This window comes from Bactrocera oleae, chromosome 4 (assembly GCF_042242935.1).
Source record: "Bactrocera oleae isolate idBacOlea1 chromosome 4, idBacOlea1, whole genome shotgun sequence".
Classification (NCBI taxonomy): Eukaryota; Metazoa; Arthropoda; class Insecta; order Diptera; family Tephritidae; genus Bactrocera; species Bactrocera oleae.
Genome location: NC_091538.1, coordinates 53,938,235 through 53,952,012, shown reverse-complemented (window position 1 = coordinate 53,952,012; position 13,778 = coordinate 53,938,235).

The following is a 13,778-nucleotide window of genomic DNA, read 5'->3' as shown; positions in this document are numbered from 1 at the left end:
AATAATATTCACAAATGACTGTTAGATCGACGAGGACGGTGGATAATCAACAGGTCTGTTGTGTATTTTGCTTGTAATTGTAATGACGAAGTCGTCTCTGCAATAATTTAAAAGCTTTCAATTGGCCAACTATTTTTCAGTCAACCAAATATGGTATATTGAACTATCAGCTAAGATAACTTACTAACGGGACTATCTCAGTTTTTTCTCTTAAGAAATATCTCCCTGCACATATCGCTTCCGAATATACTAATAATTCGATTTTCGAGATTAGAGACTAAATATTTATTGAGATTCGAAAACTATTTTTAATTTGTTTTCTTCCTTCTTGTTGTTTGCTAAATGTAGCCTTAAATTAGTCATTTAATTAATATTTCAATAACTTGATAAATCATAATTATTTTTAATATCACCATGCCCACATAACTACAACGTTAATCGATAGTTCGACTAGAATCATTCATACACTCTTCTTAAACCATAATGACACCCAGTGCAAACAAAACGGATCGAATTTGCCTCAAAATGGGCCTAATAAGAATCGCCAAGCAACCTTTCTTAAATATTTTTGTACTTTAGTGGAACAACAACGGCTATATGAACAACATTCTTCTTTGGATCTCTGTTTTTTGATGTCGTCATACTAGCGGCTTAACTCTTTCCTACATATCAACGGTAAACGTTACTTTTTGCTAATAGCTCGCCAAAGCTTCTCTTCATATTGTTATCATTGAGCTATATCAGAAATATACATTCATTTTGTATCTAATAAAATATATCATACCTTAAAAAATATCAAAACTGAATATATAAGATTTACTGCTATACTTCTTCGCCACAGACATTCGTTGGTAAATCAGATTTTGGGTCGAAATTGTTTCAGATAAATTTACTTCAAGGTATTCTTGATATCAGAAACTTTGTAATTCCAGCACATGGAAGGTCAGCGTTCTAATTATATTATTTAATTTAATAAAAAGAAATCCATTATTTTTCTAATAGATGGCTTTAGTAATCTGTATTTCGCCTTATATAAGTGAGCTTGGGTTACGCAATCTCGCATTAGAAAGATAAAATTTCGTACTAAGAAATCTCTTAGAGAGCTTTGTAATTGTTTCACTCGTTTTAACACGCTTCTAAGATGAACACTAGCAAAGTGAAAATACGTCATACTTTAAAGTTTTTCTACGATAAAGCCGAAAACGCAAGCCCAGCGGCTGAAGAAATGAATATGTTTATGGTCCTAATAATGAAATTATGAACCACTTACACTAGAGATAGCTGCCTTACAAACTGAAGGATCGGAATTAATTCCTTGTGAGGAAAATCTTTTTGTTTGACAAGATATCACGTAATTTATCGTGGATTACTTTTCATAATAACGGTATAATCTTCGAAGAAATTGTTCAGATAGGACTACTATAACATATAGCTGCCATACAAATTGACCGGTCAAAATCAATTCCTTGTATGGAAATATTTGCATTTGTGAAGGGCATTAAAGTTTCGGTGCAACCAAAGTTAACGTTTTCTCTTGTCCTTAATTTTATTTTATGTATTTTTAAGGAAGCAAACATTTGCTCTGGCTTTCGGCAATTTAATTGCTGTATACGTTCCCTTTAATTTTAGTCGTTTGTTCGAAGAACTTTTGTCGTTTTTCGAAGCTTCGCTGTCTTTCCAGTATTACAGGTACTTTGATGCTAATAGTCCTCTTGTTTTAAGCTTTAAATTATTCCTTTTTGTTCGAAAAAAATTCAGACTACCCATTATTTAAATTTTAAGCCTTCCCATTATGGTGAGTACTCTATTTTTTACAAAAAAGTTTAGTATATTTTATCGTAATCGCCGAGTTATTGTTATTACGATTAAAAGTACTGCTGACTAAATGCGAGGGAGGGACAAGTTTAAAGCTTGCCACGGTCAAGTACCCCTTATAACAAATGGTGAAAAGCTTACACTTGTTCACCACATGCCCCAGCTAGTGAAATGAACACATTCCTCAAGTGTTTGTAAGCCTTCGTATATATAAATACATAAATATGTATAACATCTAAATATGTGAGGATACGACACAGTTTTACTCATAGTAAGCCACCTTGCCTGTGAGCTTTGTATACAAAAAACCGAAAAGGGCAAACAGTCACCGTTGCATGCAACATGTTGCAAGTATACATGTTGTGTTTTGAATTTTAACAATTTATCATCAGTGAACATGTAACGGTATCAAGTGTTCGACGAACACGTCCGTTTGAACAAGCATAACAAATTTTGTTGTTGCAGTAGCTCATGGATATCATCTTCGGCTGTACAGTTTAATAAAAATCGAGTTGACACATTTGCAATGCAGTTAGTTTCGCAGTAAGCAGGAACGCGTAGGTTTGCTGGAAGCGAATATCAGCGATTAAATAGTTGAAGAAATTGAACGTAAACACAAAATATGTACGAGAATATTTCATCTATTCAAACATTGTTAAAAGTTCATACCTATACATATTTCTGAATATGAGTAAATGATGGTGTATTCTATAATATTTTTAATTTTATTTTATTTAAATTAAAAATAATAAATTCAATTTTTTTGTTTTGTGAAAAAATTATTCTTACAAAAATAAATAATGCCACGTTTGTGAACATAAACAACAACAAAAGTGAAAAAAATCTATATGTGGTACTGAGCAGTATTGTGTTTGAATATTAAAGCAATAACCCAACTATGGTTGCCGTGCAATGTGCGAAAAAAATAACGGAAATCATTGAAATGTGAAAATTTCCTACATGTGACACTAAACAATATGGACACTGCGCCGCAAAGAACAAGCGCAGACCTACTCACGCCTAGTGCTAGAGCTGCCCTACTGTACTCTTGATGTTGGTGATGACGATGCTGTGCGCGTGTGTGTGTGATTCGCACTTGGCGGCAGTCAGCCATTCAGCCGGCCATGCACAAATAATGGACACCCGAGCGACGTTTACAAAGAATTGACCTTTCTCTCTATAAATTACGTGTTTGGCTTCTCTGTGTGTATGTGGATTCACGACGATAAGTGTGAATGCCGACAAACGACACACTTGGCTGCACCAACTAGGCTATATTTGTGCTGCTATGCGTGCCATATTGTGTGATACCATTGTTTTCTAAGTAGGTGGAAGCGTCGAAAGACGGAGTGCGGAAATTTAATCTGCTAAACCTAAACTACTTCCAACTCATGTCTCTCTCATGAATCCACTGAATTTATTATTACTACATGGAATGACATTTAAGTCTCATTTATGGTACGGACAGACTGACTCCTAATCTGTGGCAAGTATCTTAACTTCATCATAATTAGTGTGACCCAAATATAATATATTGTATACAGGCATATGTATGCGTGTGGATGCATGTGTGTTTGTAGGTGATGGGCATATGTTCACAGACTGTTGATGGTGTCGATACTTGTAATTTTGTTGCAGAATTTATCCTTACTTACCGCTCGTTAGTTTTCCTTCTCGCTGCTCTTGCCTACATTCAGGCGTTGTTTATTAGGATAAAAGGTCCCGTGCACGTCACATGGAAGCTTAAATTGCATATGCACTCATACATAAGTGCATGAAGGTAACCGCACGAGCGGATATTTAACGAGTTTGCCGAACATGGCAAAATTATCTCTTTGACCTAAAGCAATTTGTTCCCACTTCTGAACGTCCATTGACATAATAACGTCGTGCATGAGGAGTTAGATGTGTATGTATGTTATATAGACAATATGTGTGCTGCATATGTCTAGCACCTATTAATTAGCGGTTTAATTACCACTTCACAGCGTAAAATATATACTAGGGTTATTTGCGATAGCGATACAGAGTGAATGAGTTTTAAATCGCAGCTGTAGAACGAGAGAGGTGTGTATTTAATGATAGAATTTGATTTTAAAGCTTTAAAATCAGGCGGCGCTTGTGAAGCTGAATACTTTAATTTTTGTATCTTTAGAATTTAAAACTATCCCAACTACGTTAAGTTCGTGATTTGTTAAAAAAAAACTTCAGCTCGCTTCACAATAAAGCTAAAAATCTATCCCTAATAATCCTATGAGTTATTCCAGCCTTCAAAAGAAGACTGAGTGGTGGTAAATGCAATTATGAGCTTTTGAGATCTTCGATAAAATATATTGTAACCTTCCACGGGCACACACTAAATTCTTTTACTGGAAAACTCCCATCACTTATGTTTTGTTGTGAACTTGTTTTTCTTTGTTTAGCTCAGTTTCTTCTTCAGTTTCTTGTTAAATGCTTTTTTATTTTACTGCGCGCTATTCAAAGTATCAGAGTAGGTGCTAATAAGCTATTGGTGAAGAAACAGGCACACAAATATATTTTTATGAATTTCTTCCCCTGCTGGCAATTTTAAAACAATTTTTAGTGTTATTATCGTGCCTCTTTTAGCGTTGCGCTTCCCCCATCCTCTCAGCAAGTCATTAAATATAGTAAAATCGTGTCGTGTAGAAAGGGCATCGGCAGCTTTACGGTGATTTGTTTACGCGCTTACGGCGCTCAGAGTTGTAACGGCACATGAGTGCGCACACTTAAGTGTCTTTATAGTTGTGTGTGTGAAATATTACGCGTTAATAAATTAATTACATGGCTGGTAAACGCTTAATTTATTAATAGCTCTTGCCCATGTGTAGATGTATGCGTGTGCGTGAGTTACATATTATAATAATTCACCCCATATATATCGTAACATTACTTTTCTTTTGTACATAAACTTTCTCTCTCATTTATGATCATCAACTTCTTTACTTTACTGTAACTTTCAACTTACCTCTGGAAATGAGGTACTCTCATTTCAATTATTCTTACCGGTGCATATTTTAATTTGTTCTTCTTTCGTTCTTGTGGTGGACATATAAGTAAAAAGTTCGATGTAATATATTTAAGCTGTTGTACATATTTATAAAATATATATACTTACATATAATATATAAGTTGTATAATATTGTGTTTTAATTAAATATATAACTCGTGTGTGAAAATCGAGCTCAGTGGTTTATTGAGCGCTGAAACGTGTGAAAAGCAAACCCAAAAAGTTTTATTTGTCGAAATTTTTCAATAAAAGATTGAATGACAATTTTTATTTTAGCTGAAGCATCAGCGCATACTAAAATATAAAGAAATTGTTTTGAGTAAGCGTTTATCATCAAAACTACGTAGTATCTCTATTATTAGGGCCATAACTGGCATATGCTGTCATGTACTTGTTTATATTTGCCCATATCTATATAAAGACGCTTATATTAACATAAACGGATAGGCTCGGATGCGCCGGCAACCAAATCGGTTTTGTAAACATCTGTTGCCACGATATACACGAAGAAACGCAATTGTGTAAGCTCAGAAGCTAAACGTTGCCTTATCCTTCTTGTTAGATATAAGCTCCTGTTCACATAAGGCAAATTCAAATATAATAAGCGTTGAGTTTTTTCGTCTCCTATTTATTCCTATCCTCTATATTTTATTATTATTTTCATCATTATGTGCCCAATAGTCGGTTTTGAAAGTAAATTTTTTTTTTATCCGTACAGATTGTCACACATTTGGTATTGTTAATGTTTGAACATAGATTTAATATAAATTTTGGAAATAAATAGATATACTTATAAGTATGCATATATATTTATACCGTGTCGGGAGATACACTGGTACCAATTTCATTAGATTACGTAAACATGTCATTGCGAAGCTCTCTGAACCGTTTTACACATTATTATCTATAATTCCATGATAGTACGTAGCTAGTAAAGGGTTTATTAGTTAGATAATTTTATAAATGTTCAAACAGAATTTACGACTGGGACTTATGAAATAGTAAGCCTTAGCAATGTCAATACCCCAATTTATTATTTCAAACTGGTTGGACGTAGCTCATTTATCATTGCAGACCATTAACTAAAATGAGTCCTACAAAAAATATCTCAACGAAGCTAAATCACATAACCTATATTGCCAAATTACAGGCATATCTCCTAATATGTTTCGGTTATACAAAGTTCCACCTGCTAATGTAATTGTTACATGTGCTCATTGCTTTATTTTTTGAGAACTAACTTCGGGTAAAAATTTGTACGATTTTTAAATATTTTTCAACTAGCTTTGGATATAAATTACCCCTCCTTAGCATATACTGAACATAAGTTTCAAACAAATTCATTTACTTTGCCAACTAGTTTAGTAGCTATGACTCTAGGAAATTGTGTAGGTCTTAATTTTATATTCTTTATATTTACAACTTTCAGTGGAACTCGTGCCAGCTACTCTTGGCAAACCAAAACTACAGGTTCATGAATTTAATTTGTGTAAAACTGTGATTGGCATTCTCTTGTGGCTGTTTCGAATTTATTTTTTATGACCGTAACAACCGCTCACACGTAATTTTGGGGAGATCATTTGTTTTATTAAAATTTTTACAACCATACTCTTTATAAAGATTCCCAGAAATCATTTGAGCTAATCGTATTTTTTTCCCTTATACATTTTTATTCGTTAGTCAACAGTTCTTTCTTTTGTAAACTATTTATATATATTTATTATATAATATTTCTAAATAAAGATGGAATAGTAATGGGTACCCCTTTTATGTGGCGTCTGGAACTGTAATATTTTAAATCTAGTGAAGACGTATGCTTATTGGTATTGGAAAATGCTAGTCTTGTAATATTTATGTTATGAGGCTTAATTTAATCATTGAAGCAAATTGTTTATATACATAACGAAAAATGTTTTGAAGGGTGAATAAATAGGGAACCAATTTAGATTTTTTTTTAGATTTATTTTGGATACGAAATAAGGGGAAATTTATATTTCTTAAAAAACAATTTTAATATAACAATTACTTAAATAGAGAGGTAAAGATAGCCGCACGCTTTCAATATCGAACGAAATTATATGCAGGAGATACTTACAGGACTGTTGTGTCTAATCATTATAAAAATGAAGAACGGTGTTGATCATGTTTCAGCAGTTAACGTATCGACCAGGGTCGTTAAATAATTAAATTGTAGCGTGTTGGATTGCTGTCGTATCGAATAAGATTAGTTTGCTGTGGCGAGCATCCTTTATGTTCGATAATGTGTATAACTGTGCAGAAAATATGAGTGGTGTCTTCGTACATCATTGAGTTGTGTGTACATGTAGTGATATCAGGTGCTACAAGGGGATGGCTTAGCCAACCAGAGAGATAACAGAAGTTAACATAAAATCATTAATATATATAGGTTAAGGATTTTGTCTTCTATACATATTGTATATAGAATACAATGATATTTAAGGCTTGAAGTCCACAAAAGTGCGGATAGTGGATGAGTAATTGTGGAAAGAACCATTATTGCAGAATAGAACTTGAATTCTTGGTGAAGGCAATTAACTGAATTTTTGCACTTAGCCACTCGACCGTCTTTTCCTAAACGATTATAAGTAAAGTTAAAAATATAATTTTATTGCCTTAGTATACCTTAGTTAAGTTAATTCAGAATAAATTCGAGTGCCGATTTGGAAAGTCATATGTAAGCATTGCTCATGACTCTATTGTAATTATCTAATGAAATGATTGAAACTGTCGACAGAGTATTTCATAGATCCACAAGAGAAGTAAATTTTTTGCGTCACTGCACTCGTTTTGCAATGCATTTTGAAGGTTGATTTGAATCTGATACCATGAAAATTTAATAAATACAAATAATATTGGCGACCAACTTTTCACTTCACTTTTAATACGATCTAACAGTAACTGGCGTTTTGATGTAAAGAAGTGATGACATTAATAACTTGCATACTTGAATCGTTGATTTATTGACATTGATTCAAGACTAACATTCATGCCGAAATTATCGTAAAGCAATATTAATAAAGCAATATATGTGGTATAAAAGTAACTTAACAGTTAGCTTGAAAATGTTTCAAACATATTAAACGCGAATATATTTTATTTATTTGTTCATCAGTCATTAAATAGTAGCTTAAAGAATATTCAAAGAAAACCATAAACAAATTCCCAGTTTCTTGCCTCTTTTTATTTAACGAGCATTTAAACATGATATTCAAATATGAACCTCATGGAAATTTGTGAGATATACAGTCCAGCCAAGCAACAAATATGCCAAACCAAACATAAAAACCTCAGTTTCCTTCTGTGGGAGTGGCAGTGAATTGTGCCAATCGGTGCTCGAATTTTGCTGAACACGTGATTAGGGAGCAGCTGACTTCGAAAGAAAATGCTTTGAAAAGTACTTGAATTGCCTAACCTTTATCACTTTGGGAATATGCCTTCATAAGAAATTCTGATTCATGCACACTCATATATCTATACATATACACACTTTTATATAAGCTGTCCACTTGCGTCGCTGCTACGACAAAATCCGCTTCAATGGAGCATTTCAAATCAATTAGTGAGCTGCTCTGTAGGGACTACTACTAATGTGTAACCATTTATGTGGATAAATTAAGACAGATCTGTGCATAGAAACACTCATAGCCACATACACGCACAAAAAGTAAACAAAGAATTGCACAAAAAAATAGGGGAGGTGGGAAAAGAAGCGAACAAGAAGCGCTCCGGGAGCTTAGCGAGTCAAGTCGTTCGAAAAAGGAAAAAGGTAAGGACAGCTGAAAATCGCATGGGTAACTCGGATGATAGCGTATTGACAGCCACATTTGCTGACAGACACCAGTGAAATGTCGGTGATTTTTGTTCGCAGTCATAGATGACCCGCGGCACCTTATTGTGCAGTTAAGGATTTCACTTTAATATACGGATCGAGCAACTGCTGCTAACTCGCGGGAATGTGTGCTTTCCATTAACATTACGGGATAATGTCACGTGTGTGAAGCCGGAGTATAACCGTATCAGGTGCCCCAGATGATGATACATTCATGCTAAGAAAGCTAATGCTAGAATTTTAATTTGCACTGCAAAGCTGTGCCAACACGACTGCGGACATTGCCTGAAGGCAAGAAAACGTGTTCAGACAGGCAAACATACTTTAAATATGCTATGGAGCCACGCTCACTCTACTATGCCTATACAGTCATATATGTATATGACATCAATACCGTTTCACGTACTGCCTCATTGCTTATATCTAACCACATCCATACACTTTGTTTGTTTGTTCACCATTGCGTATACGTAACCTCACTATTGTACATTACATTGCCTGATCAGATTATGCAAATGTCTTGTGCATACATATTTCGATGCGTGTATGTGAGCGTATGTTTTATTGATGAAGTGTTGCTTGCTTGGCAAAAGATGTGCGTATTGATTTGCATTGAGTGCTGAGTGTTGACCCGTTTTGCGTTATATGCAAATACGTAACCATGCTTAAATGCTAATTATGGCTAATTCAATCACCAAAAGACATCTCTTCTTTTTACTTGCAATGATCTACAAAGGCCATTAAAAGAGAGCACTACGTACTCTTAGTAAAATTTCGTAATTACGTGAAACTAAGCAAAACACCGTTTAATCCAAAAAGAGAGGATAACACTTATACTTTTGCAGTTGACACACTTTTGACCCTCAAAAAAGGCTGCTGCTAACTTTTGCCGGCCTTTGACCCCCTACCTCCGTCTTTGCTTTATGATATAAAACGCCATACTTTTTCCTTTTCAATGAGCCGTAGTTCGCTGTATTTACCCGCCATATTCGTCGAGCTGAGCTAAAGTGAACTGAGCAGCTAACCAGATGTGGGAGTCTTATGTAAATGCTCAGCATATGAGCTCACTTATTTGCAGTCACTAGTCACTTATTGGATAGGATAGATGTGCTCATGAACATGTGGGAACTTGTGTACTTAAATGTATGTGTGTTTTTGTGTACATGTGCGTTTGTTTAGTTTTTATTGCTGCCACTTTGTGGTGTTGTTGGTTGAACCCAGTTGGCAAGGCGAAGTTTTATTTCACCTTAGTCTATCTGCTTGCCGACGCTTAATTTCCTCCCATCAGCTTCCACGTTGCCCACTATACCTTTAACCATTTGCATATGTATATATGGGTGTTTGTGTTGCCTCAGTGCAATTTCCAGTGTTCGTGCAGCCTTCCTAAGTATGAATTTAATTTTCCACTTAACGAAGTGCAAAATATTCGGATATATTCTGCAAAGAAAATACTGAAAATGTTACTTACATATTGTAAAAATGTACGAGGTATATGAGATATATGAGGTCGACTTAAGTGTGGTTAGTGGTTCTTCACTTAATATTGTACAAATATATTAAAGCACTTAAAGGTAGCTGAAAAACTGATTCACAAATTTTATTCTCGAATGCAATTATGTTAGTATGTTGGTGAATTATGGAACTTCTTGTAAGCTTAGCAAAATGACGTTAATTTGTATTAGGAAAATGCTATTTTTAAATTTTTATGTGAGCGATCAGCTGAGTATTCTATGAGCAAAAACTGCACGGGTCCTTACAACGTGACCATCTGTCTAATAGTCGAATACTTACAGAGCTTTTTGAGTAAAATATTCTTGAAATGCTTTTAGTTCTAGTGAATAAAGAATAGCAAACATTAATTCTGAGACAAACCAAAACTCCCGACTATTGATCCGGCGGATGTGTGTTCCGATACGGTTGCTCAAGAAGTATAAAATAAAAAATCTATGTGGATATGCAGTTAATACCCAACTTCTATTGTTTGTTCATTTGAACTGAACTGAGTCTTTTTCGATGAATATTACCTTCATAATTATTGCGGAGATATTACACACGGCTTGTCAATTTTCTTACCTCGTTCGGACCAGACCGAACCCGAAATATATCTCACCAACGCTGTGAGTACCCACTTAACCCCGTTGTATTTTATATAAATCGGACAAGAGGTGAAAATTCGGCCTTTATATAACCACTTAATGGTTATTGTAGCTGCTATGTATGATACTTTTGGCTTCAGACAAATTTCCCAACGATAGAAAGAGACGAAAGGCAAGTTTATAAAGAGAAGCAAAGTTTTTCAACTGAAAAGAGCGTCCTAAACGAATTGACTAACAAAAGGGGTCGACATCAAAAAGCATACTACAGGTCTTTCATGTCGCTTTAAGTAAAGAGGTGAACAGAAATTGAAGCAAAAAATAGAGCAGAAAAATATTTAACTTCACATTAAAATGAAAAAATGACATGTCATTATTAAACACAATTAATGCGCGTGAGTACCCTCGAGTGGAGAATGCGTGCAATTTGCCAAAATTAATTTGCCTTTTCCTTTAATAAAGTTACGAGTTAATGAATTTGGGATCGAATCATGAAAGCGAAAAGCAGTAAAATAATAAGAGTAATTAATAATGAAACAGCAAAAGTCTAACGTTGGTGATAAGAATGGTAGATGAGGAGGATGTTGACGACCATGCGGTTGAAAATGCTCGTTAGCACTCAGTTCGAAAGATAACCATAGGTGGAGCAGGCAGTGGTAGTTGTTGGTAGTATATTCAAATGAATGTGTGAAAGTAAAAGTTTGGAATGGGGCAGAGCACAGCTATGCCATGAAGTGTTGTAATTTTATAAGTTAACAAAAACGGTTTGATAAACAATTTATTGAAAACGTAACGTGACTGATATTTTATTTCACAACCATATATTCTTTTCAACCACACGTCAAGATCCCTTACTATTCTGAGATTCAAATGCCACAGGTACGTCAAATGAAAACTATAAGTAACTTGTTGTACGATTTACGTAGGTGTCAACTCTAGTTTGTATAAAAAATAGAACCTTTTTTTAGTTATTCCGGGCAGGTTTAAGAATCTTTTTAAATATTTTCTAAACCCAAGGTGAAATGTGGTTTCTGTTTTAGCGATTAGGCAAAGTGGATAATACGTGGAATTAAAACTTTGGAAATTAAAAGTTCCCGTCTTGCATCTTTACAATAACATTTGTAACTAGAGGAATACTTGATGCGATATAAAGATCTCAATAAGTTAGACAAAGAATTTTTTTGACAATTCGCGATGATGACTTGCATATTATTTTTTCAGATATTTGGATTATATCCACTCTAAATATAAAACTGTAGTCTAACTACTAGAAGTAAGTGGAAAAGTGCTTATTAACATTCGTAAATATTTTTTGCGGAACTTAAATTTACGATCTATTGCGTTTAGTTGTTGTTCTTTCTTTAAAGTAACTGTAGTAAGCCTGTTTTCGTAGTAAAAAAAAGTTCGACCAGAACTAAGCTGATTCTGTACTGGCTTCTCTTGATATATTCTACCACTCTTTGGTAGTTTATAATGTTTTGTTTTGAAAGGGGTAGAATTATATTCTAATAGCCGAGCTAAGGCAAACAAGTTCCTACTCGATGTATATTTGAGATTTCTAAGATTTCACATACCTTACCTAATTTCAACCTATGATAAACCTCTAAAATTTCCTCTTATTTATCGGCGATATCTGTCGATCTTTTAATCAAACCACAAACACTTTTTAGCAATTAAATTACTGTCAACGCTTAACAGTGCATTTGTAAACACATTAATAGATTTTTGTAATCTTGTCCATGTACACTTTGAATAGGTTCGTTTTGAACTAGATTTTGAATGGCTACCACGCATTAACCATTTCTGTTTTTTCCGTTTCAAGTTATTACTCTCAAATTATCACTTGTTTAACAGCCCTCGTTTATCTAAAATCTAAAGTCTTGTACTACAATTGTTTTTCCAACTACTCAGATTTATTTACGAGCTACAAAATATTAAACAAATACCCAGCAAACACCGACGAGCATCATTCAATGTATCTGGAACATGTTTCCGAAAACCAAAGCCTCGTGACCTTAACGTCACAAGAAACTTTCGCTGCCATTTCGACGAACACCAACAAATTTGTTTTTGTGCGCTTTTCCTTTCAAATAAATATGAATAGACATTGTACACAATTTCTTTAATGTTGACGGCAATTTGTTGACAAATTTTTTGGCAACTTTCCGGCGCGGCACGAGCCAAGCAGATGACGGCATTACTCACCGGTCACAACGGATAACTAACTTCTGCTGCATACATTTTTCTTTTCTGATTAATTTTTTTGTAAACTGGGAAGCGCAGCTGTTGGAGGATAAGCAAAGTATAAAAGCTTATAATATATTTTAATTGATACATTTCGGTATTAATTTATTGAGAGAGGTGGAGCGAAACACTTTAAGTTCATAGAAGGAATACTTTTTGCATCATCTATTGGTTAGATGGGACAGAGTATAAAAAATCCTAGGTTATACTTAGCTGACCATTCGTCCCGGTTTGGGAGGGACAGTCCGGATTCCGATTTAAGCATCTCCACCGTCCCGGGCTTTGAAAAAAAAATGAATGCAGTAAAAAAAATGGTGTTGCTCTTTCTCCTTTTATATGTCGTGGTTTTCAGTGAATTATAATATGGGAAAAAATCGATGATTAAAAAAACCGTCCCTGATTTTGCCGGGACAAATATGGTCATACTCAAATTTCAACTCTCGTGCTCTTGACAGTTTGCCGAGGTAATATTGTTGATAATATTGACACGAACTTCTCCATATGAAATGTATGGTTTTGCAAAATTATCCACTTTTGACCCAATTAAATTTATTTGTTTGACAAATTCTCACTCAATAAAGTCTGTTGACTTTGCAGTATTTTTCATGTTGGAATATTTTCTCGTGCTTACACTTTTAAAATAAACCCGAAAGTTAGCCACAACTCACGTTCGAGACCTGCATATGCATATGTACAAACATACACATACGACAATATGTGCTGTGTTAAGATTTGTATCCTTTCCTAC